The following is a 21,268-nucleotide window of genomic DNA, read 5'->3' as shown; positions in this document are numbered from 1 at the left end:
AACGGTTGTAATTTAACTGGTTAGAAGCAAAGCTAAAAATTGAACCAACATATCTATGATTCCAGAAGCTAAGCTCTTTCCATTAGATTATGATGCTTTTCCAATGCTACAAATGTTTGGGCTTTGTTCCAAAATAGTCAGTATCAGATAAAGGAGTCTCTATCTTTTTTAGAACTTGTACTTTGGGTAAGATTTTCATGTTTAATTAGTCTTTTTTCTATCTTTTAAAATGTTACTAATAGTAAGATAGCAGAGGGCCTGGGAAAGTTCCCTAAAGCTATGATCTCAGAGACACTGCGAACTTTCTACAGTATTCTAGACTCAAAAATAGTATACTTTGGTATTTATACTATGAAACTGAGAAGATTTGGCAGGCTCAAAGCTCAACCTATTTTCTTTGAGGAGGTGACAGGAAAGTACACTTTATAAGATACTGTACTATTTGTTTTGGCACCTGAAAGTAACTGAATCACTCATTGGGAATGGGATTTATCAAAACACTACGCAGTACAGGAAAGGTTATATACTAACACTCCTCTTCTCTGGCCTCCATGGGCAGAAGTGAAAAGGGAGCCCATGGCCTCCAAGGTCTCTGAATAAGACCACCCCTTCCCTGGCCTCCACAATAAAGATGTGTCCCAGAACTTGGTATACTCCTGGCAAAATTCTACAGTATTTACAACCTCTGTCTTGAGACCATAAGAACTAATTTTGTTGTCTTTAATCCCTACTTACACCAATTACCACATGAAGTCCCCTACTCTAATTCCAATTCTCATGGACAATAAAGTACAAACTTCCTCCCCCAAATACCCCGCACTGCCATCCCTCTTTCTACTTTTCTCTATACCACCTATCACCATTCGACACGTTTTACATTTTAATCATTTGTTTTTAAGTATCATGTAAGCATAAGGGCAGGGATTTTTGCCTGTTTCATTAGCTGCTGTATCCCTAACAAGTGAAAGAATGACTGGCACATAGTAGGTGCTCAAATATTTGCTAAAGAAATAGGATAAGTGGCAAATAAAGATGGAAAAGAACAAGAGCCACCCATGAAAAGGCAAGAGCAGCTTTTACAGACTGACAGTAAGAACAGAAGTCATATTTGTGACAGTAAAGCACACCATTAAGAGAAAAAAATCCAAGTTAGTATGCTGGTTCTGCTATTTAATAATAGTGTAAGCATGGTCACACCAAGCCTCAGTTTCCATAAATGAAAATGGCGTACTATCTACCTCATGGAGCCATTATAAAAATTACTAAGGAATAGATATATGTTTATCCAGGAGCCAAATGCTATTGAAGGGCTGTCAAGAGTCTTGATGACGGCCAGTTCTTTTCCATTTCATCACTCTCTTCATTATCTGGAGAGTGAAACTAACTTCCAATTTTAAAGGAATTAACAAGTAAAACTGATTCTGGAAATTCAATTTAGGAAACAATATTAGTGCAAAAATATATAACATTCTTAGTTCCATATTCTAATTTATTTATACCTAACTAAATGCAAAGGAATACTTTGTATCTCTGAATAGTACTTTACAGATTACTAAAATATACACATTCTTTATCTCATTTTATCATCCTAACAATTCTCTAAGGTAGACAAAGATTTTTATTCCACTTTAAATGAAATAATATACATATGAACACCCTGGTATTTGGTAGGCACTCACAGTTTGTCTCCTTCTTATATAAGTGATGAGCCTAGACCCTTATAACATGTCCAGTTACCAACAGGGCCAGGTTGGTGAGTGCCAGTTCAGGGATGTTTCATTCTATCTCCTTTAATACATCAACTAACTTAAAATGATAGGTAATTTTGCTTAATTATGCCACCTCATGCATCCAAACCAAAGGTTCAGTTATGTTATATCCTGCTCTGTAACGTAAGTGACAATTCTATGCTCAACAATGCACTTCTGCAAAGATCATAGTAAATAATGTACCTCAATCTTGTTGAATGAAAATTCATTTTCATTCTCAATCTCCTCTTAAAACTATAAACCCAGCTAAAGGAAAGTGAAATGTAAAAGAACTAGCCATGGTAAAGGCTCTTTTGACAGTTCATCAAAAGCAGTCAGTTCCTGGATAATCAGTGTTTACTTTTTAAAAACTTGAACTTTTTTGGGACAGAATACCATCAGATATTTGTACTGTTTCTAACATCATTCACAGTAGTAACATAAACAGTGAAATTGCAGTGGCATGGATTTGCTAATGTGCAATTAGTAGAGGAAAAATCACCTCCCAATAAGTGACCTACCAAACTTGATAAAAGAGTTCTGCGTGATACTTGTAATTGAACTTGACATGCTTGAGACAAGTAAAATGTGCTAGCTCCCGGCCACTAGTTCAGCACTCTGGTTCATCTTTATTTCCTTGGTTTTCCTGAAACTCTTCCTGAAGGAGAAGCACGAACTCCTCCTGCACTTCAGTGGGACTCCCCACTCTCACTGAGCAGTCCCCCTCAAAATCTGGCTCCCCTACCTCTCACCAAGCTTCACTGCACATCCTCTTTTAAAAGATGAATTCAAACCTTGTCTATGTGACCCTGGGTACTTTAACATTCTCTGAGCATCCATTCGGAAAGGAAAAAAATATATATCTATAAACATTTAAAAATCAACAATACAAAATTTCAAAACCCAAACTATTCTTTTGAGTTCTCATCTTACTTCTACCAGCTGAAATAAATGAAAATGCTGATCATTTCCATATTGTGAAACTCTTATCTTTTTGCTTCCATCTTCTACCTCTGGTACCTTTTCCCAGCTGTCTTTTAAGTTCCTTTTTTTCTGCCCATTCTTTATTTTTTCTTTAAGTTTAAAAAAAAATTATTTTATTTGTTTATTTTTGGCTGCGTTGGGTCTTCGTTGCTGTGCGCAGGCTTCCTCCAGTTGCGGTGCGGGGGCTTCTCATTGCGGTGGCTTCTCTTGTTGTGGAGCATGGGCTCTAGGCAGGTGGGCTTCAGTCGTTGCAGCACAGGGCTCAGTAGTTGTGGCACGTGGGCTCAGTAGTTGTGACTCACAGGCTCTAGAGCGCAGGCTCAGTAGTTGTGGCACGTGGGCTTAGTTGCTCTGCAGCATGTGGGATCTTCCCCAACTAGGGCTCGAATCTGTGCCCCCTGCATTGGCAGGCAGATTCTTAACCACTGCACCACCCAGGAAGCCCCTCTGCCCACTCTTTAAATTCATCCTGGCCTCCTTCTTGTTCCATCCTGGCCTCCTTCTTGTTCCATGGAACAAGATCCCTTAGCTATCTCAATACCTCATGTGGTTATAAATTTGTGTGTGTGTGTGTGTGTGTGTGTGTGTGTGTGTGTGTGTGTGTGTGTGTGTGTGTGTGTGTGTGTGTGTGTATGCTGATGATACTGCAGCCCTGTCTTTCTCCCTAATTTCATGTGGGTGTTTGTGGTTTTTTTTCTATTCAGTACTGAATGTTTGATATGTGCCAGGCACTAGGTACAGTGTTACGGAGAGGAAAGGTACTCTTTCCCCTTGACAGGCTTACAGTAAACAAAATGGACAAGTAAACAAGTAATTACAATAGAGTATAGTGCTTGGTATAATAGAGGTATGCAAATGGTGTTATGTGAATACACAGGTGGGATCTGCTACATGTGTCCCATGTCCAAAGCAGACCCCATCTTCACACAACCATATTCTTCCTCATATCTCCCCTAACAGTGGTTAATAACCACTGATCCAAGATAGAAATGTCCCCCAAAATCCATGACTCCTTTTCTCATTCTCCCTTGGGATTCTAATGGATTTTAGTTCCAAAACATACCCCAAATATATTCCTTCTCTGCCATCTTTCACATCAGTGACTTGAGTATTTCATTCTCTTTCAACTTAGCTACAAGGTAAGTCTCCCTTCCTAGACTCTCTCTAGTCATTATCAAGGCCTCAGAGTTAATTTCTAAAATTCAGATTTGATCATATATCTCACCCCTTCCTTTGACTGCTCCTGACTGAAAACAGAAAAAAATCCAAACTCTTTATATCATTAGTTCTTAAAAATCTGGAGCCAATCTATCATTCTAGTTTTATCTCCTTTTATCAAACCACACCAGACAGCTCACCAAATATATCATGCATTTTTATGCTTTCAAGGCTTTGCTCATGCCATTTCTTAAGCTAGGAATGTGACTTCATTTCCCCCATTAGTCCTTCTTCCCCACCAGCAACCTTGCGATACAATCAAATATTCAACCTCCCCTTTTCCCTTCTGAAACATTCCTTTTTTCCCTCTAGGGCTCCAAAGGCTTTTTGTTTGCTTGCTTTTTAATTTTATCACAGAATTACAGCATTTATTACACCGTAAAATGTTATACATCTTTTCCCCTATACTATATTGATCATTCATTCCAGAAACAATTACTTAGTATAAACCACCATGGTAAATACTGGGAATACAATGAGCACACACAGTCCCTTTGAACGACTTGTGGACAGGGATCTTAGGTTTTATTCGTATTATCTTCATATCCTTGCTATGGCAGTCCTCAATAAATGTGATTGGATGAATAATACTCTTTCATTAGTGTTTAAGTGATAGAGTCTGTGTAATGTGAGATGGACAAATGACAAATATGATACACTACATGCGTGTCTGGGATATGGATATGAATGACAACTGGAAAAAAGAGACTCAAAAAGAACTACCCTTGAGTGTGCCTGACTGACTCTTCATCAAGTTTCTAACTGTGAAAACCAGTTAAACAACACTGAGCCACAAAACATACCTTGGATTCCCTTTGTACCAAAACACTCATCACTTCCCTCCCAATCCTCATCATTTTTGTTTGCTCAACCAGTGAAAAAATGAGCACAGCTTTAGGGAATCTTAAGGAGGATACTTAAATCATCTTGCTAAATCTAAAGAGAGAACAATACTTAGCAGTTCCTGAGTATCGATTATATATGCCCAACATGGTACTTAGAAGCTTTATATACATTATTACTAATCTTTATATTAACCTTGCCAGAAAGGTATAAACTTCATATATGACAGACAAACTGAGGCTTAGATTAGTTCAATAACTTGCTTAAGTCCACAGAGACAATTATAGAACTTGATCCAAACCCAGGTATCTAGGTGCCTATGTCCTTTTCAGGAATGCATCTCTCCTCCTTGGTGTTCCTAACACCATTCTCTCCCCATTCCAATCCATACTCTATGTTGCTCCCAGTTATATAACCCTTCTAAAACACAGATCTGCTAAGATTACTCTTGTTGAGAAAAAGACAAGTCAGGAAGTAGCAAGAGAGTCAAGTCTCATGCTGTAGCAGGCCAATTCTTGTGGGTTTGTAGCTCTTTAAAATTAAACCACAAAGAAGTTATTTTTAAAAATCATACAATCTTAATCTCAGCTTTTTTCTTTCTTTCTGGCTTTGAGATTTGTTTCGCTGCATTGGTTTTCATATGAACTTCTCACAGCTTATCCCTGGGAAGGGTAGGACAAATCTAACAAAACTCAGTGGAAAATCATCCCATCTTTAGAAAAATAAATTCCTTTCCACCACTGCTAATTGCTAAACAATAGATGTGTCTTTAAGTCTGACTTTGAATTTGGGGGCTGTTTCTTTGAATTATTTTAGTGAGCTAAGAGAACCATATTAATTTAATCCTTCTGAATAATTTCAGCTTAGCTTTAAAAACCAAAAGGAAAATATAACTTAATCATCTTGGGCCTACAGCACATAAAGGCAAGAAAAACCAGCTTAACTTAATAGTCACTTTTAGGCAAATTTTAACCCATAACGCCTGTGACAATTAACTTCTTTAAACTATGAAGCAACTCTTTTACTTCAATTCCAGATTAACTATAAAAGATAGCTTAATTATAGGAATATAATAACTCAGAAGACAAAAGTTTTTTAATTTTTAAAAAGATTTAAAAAGTTTTAATCTTTAAAAATTGTGGTTGAATGTACATAACATAAACGTTACCATTTTAGCCATTTTTAACTGTATAGCTCTGTGGCCTTAAGTACATTCACGTTGTGCAACCATCACCACCACCCATCTCTAGAACGTTTTCATCTTCCCCAACTGAAACTCTGTACCTATTAAATTCCAACTCCTGTTCCCCCAGGCAACCAACATTCTACTTTGTCTCTATGAATCTGACTACTCTAGGTACCTTACATAAGTAGTAGAATCATATAGTATTTATACTTTTATGGCTGGCTTATTTCACTTAGCATAATGTCTTCTAAGTTCATCTATATTGTAGCATGTGTCTGAATTTCCTTTCTTTTTAAGGTCAAATAGCATTCCATGGTATGTATATACCACCTTTTGTTTATCCATTCACTGGTCAATAAAAGTTCTAAAAGCCTAATTTTAACTTTATAGGATCTTTAGGATAAAACTCACAAAATCAATACAGAAAAGCGCCTAAAGATGACAGCCAATGTTCTCAGAGTTACTTCTCACTTTCTCAATGACTAATCAAGTTTCATTAAGACTTTATAAAGTTAACAGTCTGGTATTACATTGAAAAACCAACTGGGATTTGAACTCCTTAGTCCTTTTTGATTTAATTTGGACAATGTTATAGTTTCAGTTTTCTCATACATAAAATGAGGGGAATAAACACTTTCTACTCTTTTGTGAATGAGAATATCCAGGAAAGGGGTGCGGGGCGGGAATGCCAGGTGCTTCCCAGTCCTAATCCATGATGTAAGCATAATTAGTTCCACTTTTACAAATGAAGAAACTGAGAATCACAATCCTTAAGTATCTTACCTTCAGTCGTATATTAAGTAAGTTCAAGACTTGGGATATCTATATCTTTCTGATTCCAAAGTTCACACTCTACCCGCTATATCTTGATACTTTTAATGCAAGGTACAAAAAGTAAGAAATGGGGATGAAATGCATATAAAACAATTCACTTAACTCTGTGTTGATTATCTGAGTGCAATAGTGCTGACACCTGAAAAAAATAAACCATATAAGTGGTTTTCCCATGTTCCTTTGGCTATTTCAGGAAACAGCACTTTAGTTTTTTGCAGAACTCTAGGTATGCTGGCTTTATGCCCCTTCAACACAATATCTCTGCAGCTAAATTTTAAAATTATTTGGATGCCACTGCCCCAAGAGAAACCCACCTCTGGGAACACAAGGAGAGTTAGTTAATGTTAATGTATTGGCCAAAAAGTTCGTTCGCGTTTTCCCACAAGATGTTATGGGAAAACCTAAATGAACTTTTTTGCCAACCCAATACTACTTATTCACAAGGTCAGATTATACTTCATACCTCAGTAATATACATTTTTTGTAAAAGTATTCTTGTATTTACTTTTTCTGGAGTGGATTTCTAAAGCACAATGTAATTTACACTAGTGTTCTATAAATATAAAAACATAAACATTTTTAAGCAATGCAGGATTTCCTAAAGACTTTTTCTGGACTTCTCTGGTGGTGCGGTGTTTAAGAATCCGCCCACCAATGCAGGGGACACAGGTGCAATCCCTGGTCTAGGAATATCCCACATGCCGTGGAGAAACTAAGCCTGTGTGCAACAACTGCTGAGCCTGCGTGCAACAACTACTGAGCCTGCGGTCTAGAGCCCACAAACCACAACTACTGAAGCCCGTGAGCCCTAGGGCCCGTGTGCCACAACTACTGAGCCCACGTGCTGCAACTACTGAAGCCCGTGCACCTAGAGCCCGTGCTCCACAACGAGAAGCCACTGCAGTGAGAAGCCCGTGCACTGCAACGAAAAATAGCCCTCACTCGCCGCAACTAGAGAAAGCCTGTGCGCAGCAACAAAGACCCAACGCAGCCAAAAAAAAAAAAACAACCAAAAACCAAAAAAAACCCCACTTTTCCTACTTTTAGGAAATTAGTCAATATAGTTCCTTCTCAACCACAGCGAAGAATATGTGTCTATTCCATTTAGAATATCAATCTGTCTATACTTTGATCTGAAATGTTTAAACTATGTGAATTTAATGCTAAGTAAGCAAATCATTTGATAGATAATCAAAGCCTGAGATTAATGCAGTAAATATGGTTTCTCTTTTCCATGACCTCTGATTTTCAAGGGAATGTGTGTAGACAAACCATGAATGTTTGGCAGAAGACACACAAGTTTTCTGAATCTTCTGATACAAGAATGCCCTGGTCCATAGTTATACAAGGAAGGTGGGACATTTGTTAAGTGTGTTGAATAGGGGGTGGGCAACCAAAAAACATTTACTGAGCACTTTCACTCACAGCACTAGGATAGGCACCATGTAAGAAGATAAAAGAATTCACATATATTTAATTTAGCTTCGCAGACTTTTTTGTTTTTTTTTTTTTTGCAGTATGCGGGCCTCTCACTGTTGTGGCCCCTCCCGCTGCGGAGCACAGGCTCTGGACACGCAGGCTCAGCGGCCATGGCTCATGGGCCCAGCCGCTCCGCGGCATGTGGGATCTTCCCAGACCGGGGCACGAACCCGTGTGCCCTGCATCGGCAGGCGGACTCTCAACCACTGCGCCACCAGGGAAGCCCCACAGACATTTTTTAAACCTATCTAAAAAGTTCTTTTCTCACAACCCAAAAGCAAAAAAATAAAGATTAAAAAAAAAAGATGTTTCTGCTAGGGAACAATTTTTTTATCTAAGAATTAACTTTGGAGGTTAGATAGAAATCAGATTTTTCTTCAATTCACCGAGAACTCAACAGGTAACTACAATAAAGATATAACCATTTCTCTTTTGCAGGTATATCAGAGGTCTACTCATAGGAAATCATGTACCACAGCAAAAAAGATTTACATGACATGTTTCTACTCTCACCTTGCCAGAATCCATTTATCAGCATATTTAAAAGGCATGAGAGGACTTCTGTGGTGGCGTAGTGGTTAAGAATCTGCCAGCCAACGCAGGGGACACGGGTTCGAGCCCTGGTCCGGGAAGATCCCACATGCCGTGAAGCAACTAAGCCCACTCACCACAACTACTGAAGCCCGCCCGCCTAGAGCCCGCAAGAGAAGCCACCGCAATGAGAAGCCCGTGCACCGCAACGAAGAGTAGCCCCCACTTGCTGCAACTAGAGAAAGACCACGCGCTGCAACGAAGACCCAACGCAGCCAAAAATAAATAAATTAAATAAATTTATTTTTAAAAAAAAGCATGAGAGTTTATTACCCTATGGTAAAAGCATTAAAATGATTAACTCATGGCTCTTCACAGTAGTATTATACAACCGCCTAACATTTAATCCAATTTAGCCTTGAATGCTGTCTCTTAATACCCATAATGATATTTAAAATACGTTCCCAAAGAAAGATTCTGCATATCAATTCCTTTTCCTGACACAAAGGGCACCCTCAGAAGCTGGAAAACAAGATGATAACCACAGATTCCTAGTTATAATTACCAAAGTGTATAAATAAGGAAAAATGGGAAAAAGAAATTTTTAAAATAGTCAAATTATTGTTAAGCTTTGAGAGTTAATAACATTTTGTTAACATTACCACAGAAACTAATTTGCTAATGTACCTTAAGAAGATGCCATATTTAGGACTTCCCTGGTGGTCCAGTGGCTAAGACTCCACGCTCCCAATGCAGGGGGCCTGGGTTCGATCCCTGATCAGGGAACTAGATCCTGCATGCCACAACTAAAAGATCCCACATGCCACAACTAAAAGATTCCACATGTTGCAACTAAGACCTGGCACAATCAAATAAATAAATAAATAGACATTAAAAAAGAGAGAGAGATGCCATATTTTATTATGGAGAAAAATTTATTGCCACAAAGATTAATAAATGCCAAGGAGTAGTGATTTATTACACAAAAGCTGATGCAACCTTAACTGGAGATAAGTGACAACCACGCATTAACTCCTAAGAGGTGCAAACCTCCAAATCTGGCAGCACGGCCACAAAATTAAGAAGATATACTTCTCATGTTTTACAGCCAAGGTAATATATACTATTTAATGTCAAGCATGAACTTAAGAACAAATTTAGGGCTTTATTTTTACTATTTTATGATCCTCGGAAAAAGGGATTTGGAGGAAAAGTTAGGCCTTATAGAACTCTACTAGATAGAAAGAACAGCCTTCAAAAAGTTCTGGTGATTACCTCAGAGGACTATAGTTGCTTTGGCAAGAGGAAAACTTCCAGGCTAAATTCTATAAACTAGAGTGTTCATGACTTGCAAACTGCCATATTTGGTCAGACTTTGCACATGAAGAGAAACAAGGCAGTTAGGGGCCAACAAAAGTTGTTATAAGTTTAAGTGTCTATCCAGTATTGCTTTGACTTACAATTCTTCTAAAGAATAAGGATCTCAGGGTCAACACAAAACTGGAGAGGGTCAGGGGAGACCAGGCAACCATTTTATGCCAAAAGAAACAGCTGTTAAATTAGTATGTTTTATCATGTATACCCATGGACAGCCAAATCCTTGGCCTTGGATTTTCTTTCTTTAGAACCTAACCACGGAAAATCAATAAAACAAGGCAGTTACATACAAAGCACCCAAATGTCATGCCAAACTCTGCTTTATGTACACTGGTTAAATTAGCACTTTTTTAACCTTGGAGTTCTATCTCCAAGAAAGATTATTTAACAGTTTTATATTCATTCATTTCACATGCTTGAAAAGTGTGATATCTGATTATACTGACAACTACAAAGATAACACTTGGGCAGCATATGCTAGAACCTCAGCACATCAGTATCTATAAAGACACTCAACAGTAGAACTGATATAAGCAGTTAAAATAATCACTGTGAAATGGTGAGACCTTCAAAGTAGGCTTCACTTAAGCTGGAAACACTTTAGCTGGAAACATGCTCAACAAAAGATAACGACTTCTTTAAAAGAATCTGGGCTGTAAAGTTTAGCTGGAAATATACTCAGTAGTAGAAAATGACTTCGTTAAAGAATCTAGGCTATGGGACTTCCCTGGTGGCACAGTGGTTAAGAATCCACCTGCCAATGCAGGGAACACGTGTTCATGCCCTGGTTCAGGCAGATCCCACATGCTGAGGAGCAACTAAGCCCGTGCGCCACAACTACTGAGCCTGCGATCCACAACTACTGAGCCCATGTGCCACAACTGCTGAAGCCCGTTCTCCACAACAAAAGAAGCCACCGCAATGTGAAGCCTACACACTGCAACTAGAGAAAGCCCGCACGCAGCAACGAAGACCCAACGCAACCAAAAATAAATAAAAATAAATTTATTTTTTAAAAAAAGAATGTAGGCTGTAAAGTTGAGATATGTTTACGAAAAACCATGTCCCCTCATGTAGATAATGTGAATACACTTCTTCCAATATGCAGTAGAAAAGATAGGAAACAGGTGCCTTCACTTTTACAGAGTCCCACTAGACTACCATTTTATCCAGGTTAAGCACCTGTAAACTGCTAATAAAACACTATGCCAAAATCAACTATACCTCAATAAAAAATTTTTTAAAAATAAAAAAACAAAAAAAACCCCACTATGCCAAAGAATGCCAAAATGTATACAGCTGGTAAGTTAACTATCCAAATATATACCTTAATACCGATGAGCTGTTAATTAACTGTAAAATGAGTTATAAAACTGAAATGAAAAGTGTACCACAACATAGCAATAGCTCAATTTTAACTACAAAGTTGAGTTGATAAAACTATATGTGAATCTTAAACGTTACCAATAAATACAAATCAATCATGGATTCAAATTTCATTAATGGAAACGGAGGTCTACAAAGGAAGATTATAAAGAACTCTGCCCCTTATTCACTTTCCGTTTTCGTAAGTAAATTCGAACAAAAGCCTTAAATATATATTAAAATAGCACCTTATACACGCTAGAATTAAGGCCAGCAGGTCCTTCGTTAAAAAAAAAAAAAATTGAATTTGCACTCCCTTGGCACCTAAGCTTTTTTTCAACTTTCCAAACATCAGTTTTACGTGGAAACTCAGTTCAATTTACTCTCTTTGGTTTTTTCTCTTCCTAAATAAACAACGCAGCTGGAAACAGACACACTCGCAACTTACTACTCCAGTCACATGTATGTGAATACAGGTATTTACCTGAATGAACATATCAAATGAATTGTGAAACCCGTCTCTGGCAGTTTTCTTTTTCCACTGACAAACAAAAAAGCCAAAAGATCTCCAATTCAAGCTGGAACAAGATTTAAACTAACGGAGCGCTTGTAGCGTGAGCACCAGCAGCATGATCACTTATCACTTAACACGGTCTGCTAGGACTTTTATTCCAAGATAAAGTATGGAGATGACTTTAAAGCAGGTGCATATGATTACAATAAAGTATGGAGCTGACTTTAAAGCAGGTGCATATGATTACAATCCGAATGTTAGAAGAGAAGGAACACCAAAGTACTACCAGGTGATGGACAGAGAACTCCTGGAAGTCTGGGGTTATCCTCGGGCTTTGTTGAACACCTAAAGCCCTGAAGGTTGCTGGTAATCAAAATACAGCAATGAGGTATCGGGGGCAGATACTTAAAGTATCTGGGGAGAGGGGAATACCGGGGACACTTCGATTGCAGGCGGGGAAAACGAGACAGAAACGTCAACACGAGATGGCAGACCGACACTAGCATAAAGCAAACCTTTCAAATTAGGCGCAGCGCAGGAAGCTAGCCTGAGGCCGAAGCCAGCCTAAGTCACAGGTACAGGCCCAGCGGGCAATGGGGAGAAACTGAGGCGGAGGGAGCCGCCAGATTCCCAAATAGGACCTGTCCCCAGACGTGTAAGTCAAGAGACAAACCGGCTTTGCTGGGGGGCGAGAGGGACGGCCGCAAGTGAAGGACTGGGAAGACTCACACCCACCCAGACAGGGGGAACCGGTTTGGGCAGGGGCTGCCGGAGCGTTCCCGCTTGCGCATGCGTCCTCCCCCCACGGCCGCGACTCCCCCTCCCCCCCAATCACTGCTCCCCTCACAACCCGGCTAGTCGAGGGAGCTGAGCGCAGTCACGCCTGCCCCGCTCCGCGGGATGAGAACACGGCTTGGCCTCCCGCAGGGGCCGTCGGAGGATCCCCCCCGGGCTTGGTGGATGGAAGGGTGGGAGGAGGAGGGGGGGGAACACGGCCCTACCCGACCCGCCGTCTCCTTCTCCGCGGCCCGCCGTTCGCCGTCCCGGAGGCTCCGCCGCCTGGGCCTCCCCAGCCGCCCTGCCCCCGCCCTCCCCGCCCCCTACTCACGTGAGAGAAGCTCCTTCCGCCCTCCGCCCCGCCTACTGCCCTGTCTCATAGGCCCACGGCAAAGCCGAGCGGCCCCATTGGCCCAACAACAGGCGGCGGGGGCGTACTTCCTTTCCTCGAAGCCCCACCTGGGCTTTTAGCCCGCCTCCGGAGTCTGCGTCTGCGTGGAGTCTGCACTCTGGGAGCAGGACTCAATGCCGTGCTGTGTCCGCGCTTGGGCCGATAGCGGCTCTGTGCCTGCATCAGGGACTGGAAGCAGGATTGGCGGGGGTAGCAGTCTGGGTAGTACCTGTTGCGCCTGAGAGGGGTACAACCCTAAAGACACTGGTGCTAGAGCACGGAATCCCTTGCTCACCTTTAACGTTCAAATGCTGTTTCTAAAGCAGCCCTTAATGATGTAACCCAACTCACCTGCCCTTTATTGAGGGCGCAAAAAGTGCCAGGGATTGTGATAGATTCTTTTGTGATAGGTTCTTTTACAGGTATGTCACTTGGCTTTACCACAAACCTTGAGAAAGCATTGAGAATGATATGATTTTTTTTTTCTCATTTTGTAAGGGAGTCCAGGCTAAGCAACAGAATTCAGTCCAGAAGTCAAAACTTCTGACTTTGAAGTCAAGGGCGACTGGCTACAACACAGCTACCTCGAGGTATCTGAGACACACAGAATAGAACAGAAATGAACAAGGTGGTTTCATACTGCTACTCAAAGATGGGGCTGGGATTTTATTTAAAAATTATTCGAAAGTGATATACAGAGCAACGGCAATAGAATGAATTTTAAAGTCCCTGTCCTGAATGAATTTACAATGTAGTTGGAAACAAATATTAAAGGTGCTAATTAAGTCTTGACAATTTATGAAATCTCTCTACAGCCTCTCCCTCATTCTTTCTTTATTCAAATAGCATATGCTGTTTTCCTGGTAAATGAGTCATTCGCAAAGTTTTCCTGTGGATATTGCATCTAAATCCACCAGAGAAAAAGCAAAAAAAAAGCTGTGCTCTGTTGCAGTCCTCTTTGTGACTTGTCTATTATAATACACTTGGCTGCACTCCCGCAGGAAAATAGCTTTCTTCCTTTTCTCCTCATAGAGTTATGTAACAAAAATGCACACCCATTTTAAAGTATTTAAACAACAGATAAAACATTAGGAAGAAAGTAAAATCCCCTGAAATCCTGGCACTCTTGACAAAACCACTTTTAATAGTGTGGTGACCATACATTCATGTATTTCTTGATTCATATGTATTACCCCAATATATACATAAATCTTAACATATATTTTTTAAATAAAATTTTATTACAGAATCACTACAGTATGCCCTGGAGAAAAATAAAATAGGGACAACCTAAAATAAAAAACAAAAACATCACATTCCCAATACAAATATTAATACTTTAATATGTAGCCTTCTTTGTGTGTCTATATATTGTTTTACAAAATAAGATCACACAGTTAAGCAGTCTGCTTTATTCAATTAACAATATCTACCTTACCATTTCACTAAATTTTGCTCTCATCTAATTCCTAGATCGCATTCAAATTTTCTAACAACCTAAAAATATTTTTACAGCTGGCTTTTCCAAATCAGTAATATCATTTCAGTAAATTTTCCTCTCATCTAATACCTAACTATAATCAAATTCTCTGTTGCCCCAAATATATTTTTTTACAGCTAGTTTTCCCAAATCAGCATCCAATCCAGGCCCACATGTTGTATCTGGTTGTGATGTCCCTTAAGTATTTTTAAATCTAGCACGTAAGAAAAAAAAAGGAAAGACACTGGCCTATTGAAGAAATCGGTCCAGTTGAAGTGCAAAATTTCCCACCTTCTGGATCTGAATGGTTGTTTCCTCAAGAAGTCACTGAATTTGTTCCCTTAGACCTTGTATATCCTGGAAACTGGAATTTATATCTCAAGCTCAATGGATTGATGTGGTAAGCTGGAGGCAGAATGGGAAGGTCCTTGAATACTTAAATAAGGAAAATGAAGTTCAATCTATAAATACAGGGAGCCCTTAGAGGTTTCTAAGGATAGTGCCAATATCACATTTGAGTTTTTTAAAAATTTCATTCTGGTAGGAGTAGAAAAGGGAAAACAGGGAGTAAATAGAACACTTTGGAGGCTGCCTAAGTTCAGAAAGGCCTGAACTAGGGCAAAAGAAAGGGTGGGAAAAAAGGAACTGGGTTTGAAAGAAATATCTTCAAGTTTGTTGATTCTTTCTTCTGCCTGCTCAAATCTGATTTTGAACCCAAGTGAACTTTTTTCTCTCTATTATTATATTTTCAACTCCAGAATTTCACTTAAGTTCCTTTTTATAATTTCTATTTCTTTAACGATATTCCCATTTTTCTGTACATTTTCCAGACTTCATCCATGTTTCATTTTAGCTCAATGAGCAACTTTAAGACAGTTTTAAAGTCTTTGTCTAAATGCCATATGATATCACTTATATGTGGAATCTCAAATATGACACAAATGAACTTATTTATGAAACAGAAACAGACTCACAGACATAGAAAAAACTTATGGTTATCAAAGGGGCAAAAGGGTGGGGGAGGGATAAATTAGGAGTTTGGGATTAACAGATACAAACTACTACATATAAAATAGATAAACAACAAGGTCCTACTGTATAGCACAGGGAACTATGTTCAATATCCTGTAATAAACCATAATGAAAAAGAAAAAATATATATACATATATAAAAATTGAATCACTTTACTGTACACCTGAAACTAACACAACACTATAAATCAACTATACTTCAATAAAAATAAAATACAGAACTCTTGTATTTGGAGAACAAGGTTCTTATTTCCCACCCTGGCTCCAGCAAGCCATACCAGGAATATAAACATGACTGCCTCCACAGGGTTGAGGAGTAGGAATGAGTAGGTGCTATCACACTAAAGGCTCACATTGACTGAAATTAACCTCAATTGACCAACCAAATTTTCCCCTGGAACATGCAAGCATTCAAATAGACTCCAGAGTTCCAAAACAGTTACTTCAGTTTCTGCCAGTACGATTGTTGTTTAGGTAGAGAGATGGATTCCATGTCCTTCCTACTCCGTCTGAGGAACAGAAAAAGAAAGAAATGTGAAAGTGAACAGAGCCTAAAGGATCTGTAGGACACTGTCAAGAAAAACAACATACCACTGTAAGCATCCCAAGAGGAGAAGAGAGAGAGAAAGGGGAGAAAGGATGATAATCTAACTGTAGAAAACCAAAGAAAAGAGAGAATCCTAAAGGCAACAAGAGAGAATACTCATCACATATAAGGGATCTTCAATAAGATTATCAGACAATTTCTCATCTTAAATCTTAGAGTCTGGAAGACAGTGGGTTGATAATATTCAAAGCAATGAAAGAAAAGGACTGTTGACAGATCTGTAACTAGCAAAATTGTCCTTCAAAAATGAGGGAGAGGGCTTCCCTGGTGGCGCAGTGGTTGGGAGTCCGCCTGCCGATGCAGGGGACACGGGTTCGTGCCCCGGTCCGGGAAGATCCCACATGCCGCGGAGCGGCTGGGCCCGTGAGCCATGGCCGCTGAGCCTGCGCGTCCGGAGCCTGTGCTCCGCAACGGGAGAGGCCACGACAGTGAGAGGCCCGCGTACCACAAAAAAAAAAAAAAATGAGGGAGAAATTAAGACATTCTCTGAATTTAAAAAAAGCTAAGGGAGTTCATTACCACTAAAACCACCCTTCAGGAAATGCTGATGGGAATCCTTCACGTTGAAATGAAAGGATGCTCAACAATATTTAAAGCCATATGAAGAAATAAAGCTCTCCGGTAAAGATAAATATATGGGCAATTATAATTGTAATTATTGTTTAACTCCATTTTTATTTTCTACATGATTTAAAAGACAAATGCATAAAAATATTAGTCTAATTTATTACAAACACAATGTATAAAGATGTAATCTGTAGCATCAAGAACAGAAAGAGGAGACAGAGCTGTATAGGAGAGTTTTTGTATGCTACTAAAGTTGGTATCAATTTAATTATATTGTTATAAATTGGGGCTGTTAAATGTAATTCCTATAGCAACCACAAAGGAAATGTCCATAGGATATACAAAGTAGGAAATCAGAAATAAATCAAAACTTTTCACTACAAAAAATCAAACACAGAAAAAGGCAGTAATGGAAGAAATGAAAGACACAAAAGCTATAAGGCCTATAGAAGACAAATAGCAAAATGGCAGAAATAAGTCCCTCCTTATCCGTAGTTACTTTAAATGTAAATGGCATAAACTCACCAATCAAAAGACAGAGATGGGCAGAATGGATAAAACAAAAACAAAAACATGATCCATCTATATGCAGTCTAGAAAATACTCACTTTAGAGCCAAAGATATTAACAAGTTAAAAGTGGAAAAAAAGAAAAGAGAAGATATTCCATGCGAGTACTAACCAAAAGGGAGCTGGGAAGGTTATACTAAGGTCATACAAAATGACTTTAAAAAGGTTACACGAGGGGCTTCCCTGGTGGCGCAGTGGTTGAGAATCTACCTGCCAATGCAGGGGACACGGGTTCGAGCCCTGCTCTGGGAGGATCCCACGTGCCGCGGAGCAACTAGGTCCGTGAGCCACAATTACTGAGCCTGCGCGTCTGGAGCCTGTGCTCTGCAACAAGAGAGGCCGCAATAGTCAGAGGCCCGCGCACCGCGATGAAGAGTGGCCCCCGCTTGCCGCAACTGGAGGGAGCCCTCGCACAGAGACGAAGACCCAGCACAGCCATAAATAAATAAATAAATAAAATTAAAAAAAAAAAAAAAAAAGGTTACACGAGACAAAGAAGGTCATTATATATTAATAAAAGGTTCAAAAGAGCAAGATTATATAAAAATTATAAACATTTACATAACTAGAAGAGACTTTCAAAATATATGAAGCAAAAATGACCAGAATTAAAGGGAGGAATAAACAATTCTACAATAATAATTAGAAACTTCAACAGCCCACATTCAATAATGAATAGAACAACCAGATAAAGATAAGTTAGGCATTAGAGGACTTGAACATCACAATAAACCAACTGAACCTAACAGAAGTGTACAGAACATTCCATTGAACAACAGCAGAATACACATTCTTTTCAAGTTCACATGGGACATTCTCCAGGACAGGCCATACATTAGGCCATAAAACAAGTGTCAATAGATTTTAAAAGATAGGTATTATACAAAGTATCTTCTCCAACTACAATGGGATGAAGTTAGAAATCAGTAACAGAAGGAAAACTGGAAAATTCAAAATATGTGGAAATTAGAAACACATTCTTAAAGAACAAATGGGTCAAAGAAGACCTCAAAAGGGAAATTAGAATGTACTTGAAAATGAGTAAAAATGATAAAAACATACAAAACTTATAGGATACAATGCAAACAGTAATTAGAGAAATTTATAGTTGTAAATGGCTACATTAAAAAACAAGAAAAATCTCGGGCTTCCCTGGTGGCGCAGTGGTTGAGAGTCCGCCTGCCAATGCAGGGGACACGGGTTCGTGCCCGGGTCGGGAGGATCCCACATGCCGCGAAGCAACTGGGCCTGTGAGCCATGGCCGCTGAGCCTGCACGTCCGGAGCCTGTGCTCTGTAACGGGAGAGGCCACAGCAGTGAGAGGCCCGCGTACCACACGCACACACACACACAAAAAAGAAAAATCTCAAAATACCCTAACTTTACACCTTATGAAATACGAAAAAGAACAAACTAAACCCAAAGCTAGCAGAAGTAAGGAAATAAAACGGAATGGAAATAAACCAAAAAAAAAAAAAGAAAGAGAGAGAGAAAAAAAAAAAATCAATGAAACCAAGAGTTGTTTCTTTGAAAAGATCAACAAAAATCAACCTAGAAAACAATGGGCAAATTCCTTGAAACACACAAATTATTTATTATAAATGGATTCCAGAAAAATTAGAAAATCTCAACATACTTATAACAAGAGATTGAGTGTGTAATCAAAAACGTCCCAAAAAAGAACAGTCTTGCACCAGATGGCTTCACCAGTGAATTGTACCAAATATTTAATTTAATTAAAATATTTAATTAAGAATTAATACCAATCCTTCTCAAACTCTTCCAAAAAACTGAAGAAGAGGGAATGCTTTCTAATCTCATGAGGCCCTCATTATCCTGACACCAAAGCTAAATAAACGCATCACAAGAAAATTATATACCAATGTCTCTTATGCATATAGGTGCAAAAATCCTCAACAACATAAAAGGAAATCAAATCCAACAGCATACTAACAGGATTATTCCCCATGACCAAGTGGGATTTATCCCAAGAACGCAAGAGTGGTTTACCATAAGATCAACCAATGTAATATATCTCATTAATAAGAACTAAGGGAAAAAACCTCATGATCATCTCAATTGATGCTGAAAAGTCATCTGACAGAATACAATGCCTTTTCATGATAAGATCTTTCAGAAAAGTAGTTACAGAGGGAAAATTCCTCAACATGATAAAAGTATCTGAAAAACCCACATCTAAATCAGTAGCTTACCTACACCTCTAAGAACAACTCATGAACAAGTCAAGGATGCCTCCTTTCACTGCTGCTATTCAACATTGTAGTGGAAGTTCTAGCCAGAACTATTAGACAAGAAATAAAAGGCATCCAAATTGTAAACAAAGAGGTAAAACTATATTCACAGGCAACATAATCATACATATAAAAAAACCCAAAGAATCCACAAGAAAGCTTGTAGAGCCAAAAAACAAATTCAGAAGCGTTGCTGGGTACAAGACCAACACCAAAAATCAGTTGTGTTTCTACACACTAGCAACAATATGAAAAGGAAATTAAGAAAGCAATTTCATTTATAATATTATCAAAAAGAATTAAATACCCTGAAAACTAGAAAACACTGCTGAAAGAAATTAATGAAGACCTAAGTACATGGAAAGACATTTCATGTTTAGACAGGAAGACTTAAAATTAAGATGGCAATACTACCCAAAGTGATCTACAGATTCAACACAATCTCTATCAAAATTACAACAGCCTTTTTCTCAAAAATGTAAGAGCTGATCCTCAAATTCATATGGAATTTCAAGGGCCTGGTATAGCCAAAACAATCTGGAAAAAAGAATAAAGTTGAAGGCCTCATACTTCCTCACTTACAAACTTACTACAAAGCTACAGTAATTAAAAGAATATGGTACTAGTGTAAGAGCTTCAGTCACATGTAATAGAATAGACAGCCCAGCAATAAATTCTCACACACATGGTCAGTTGATTTTCAACAAAGGTGACAACCCCATTCAATGGGGAAAGGACAGACTTTTCAAAAACGGTGCTGGAAAAACGATAACGACATGCAAAAGAATGAAGTTGACTATAGCAGCGGTGACGGTTACAATATTGTGAATGTACTTAATGCCATGGAACTTCACACTTACAAATGATTAAAATGGTAAATACTATTCATGTTTTACCACAATATCCTCCCTCTCCACCCCCTAAAAAGGAGGAGAAGCCAGAGAGCCATTGGACTGGCAAGATGGAAAAGGGCTCTAGAATGGTACTGAAGTTTACTGGTGGGCAGGACTGCGTGTATGATGCCGTCCACCAGCACAAGGACTACAGGAGATAAGAAGCAGGTCTGCGGATGTACTTGAGTTCAAAGGTACATTAACACTGGACAACCAGCTGGAGATGTCTTCTAGGCAGCTGACCCTGGAGCTCAAGAGAGCTGAATGGTCTTGCGAAAGAGATCTGTGAATAGTCAGCACGTAGTAGGTTACGGAGAATGCAGATCCCTGGGAAACACCAACATCCAAAAAGCGAGGGAGGTAAACTTCCTTCCCTCCACTTCCTGGGCCCAACGCGGCGAGTCCACATTCCTAGGCGGGAGGGGCTTACCAACACTTTAAGTGCGGAGGCACCCTTCAGGCCCACGCAGGCAGCGGACAGCCGAGGCGCAGCTAGAGAGGAGCGGCTGAGAAGGAGCGAAGCGCGTGGGGCCTGAGCCCCAAACGCTAGGGAGCCGCGGCACCCGCACCTCGACTCACGGGCGGAGATGCTCGCAGGAGTCTGGGGCACGCGCTTTGCTCC

The 21,268-nt window shown here is 39.4% G+C and overlaps 1 protein-coding gene across 20 annotated transcripts in view; it reads right to left on the bottom strand.

The window, feature by feature from the left end:
• Positions 1 to 21,255, bottom strand: part of RABGAP1 (RAB GTPase activating protein 1) — a 174,202-nt gene extending 152,947 nt beyond the window's left edge. For 18 of the 20 annotated variants that reach the window (XM_073806558.1, XM_073806572.1, XM_073806571.1 and 15 more), the window contains exon 1: positions 13,081 to 13,173. The gene's annotated coding sequence lies outside the window, so the exon portion shown is untranslated. Of the gene's footprint in view, positions 1 to 13,080; positions 13,174 to 21,076 lie in introns of those variants that run through there. The other 2 variants (XM_073806569.1, XM_073806578.1) reach the window with 2 other exon arrangements.
• Between the last annotated feature and the right edge of the window lie 13 nt (positions 21,256 to 21,268).

Source organism: Tursiops truncatus, chromosome 6 (assembly GCF_011762595.2).
Source record: "Tursiops truncatus isolate mTurTru1 chromosome 6, mTurTru1.mat.Y, whole genome shotgun sequence".
Lineage (NCBI taxonomy): Eukaryota > Metazoa > Chordata > Mammalia > Artiodactyla > Delphinidae > Tursiops > Tursiops truncatus.
This window is presented reverse-complemented; position numbering and strand designations above follow the sequence as displayed.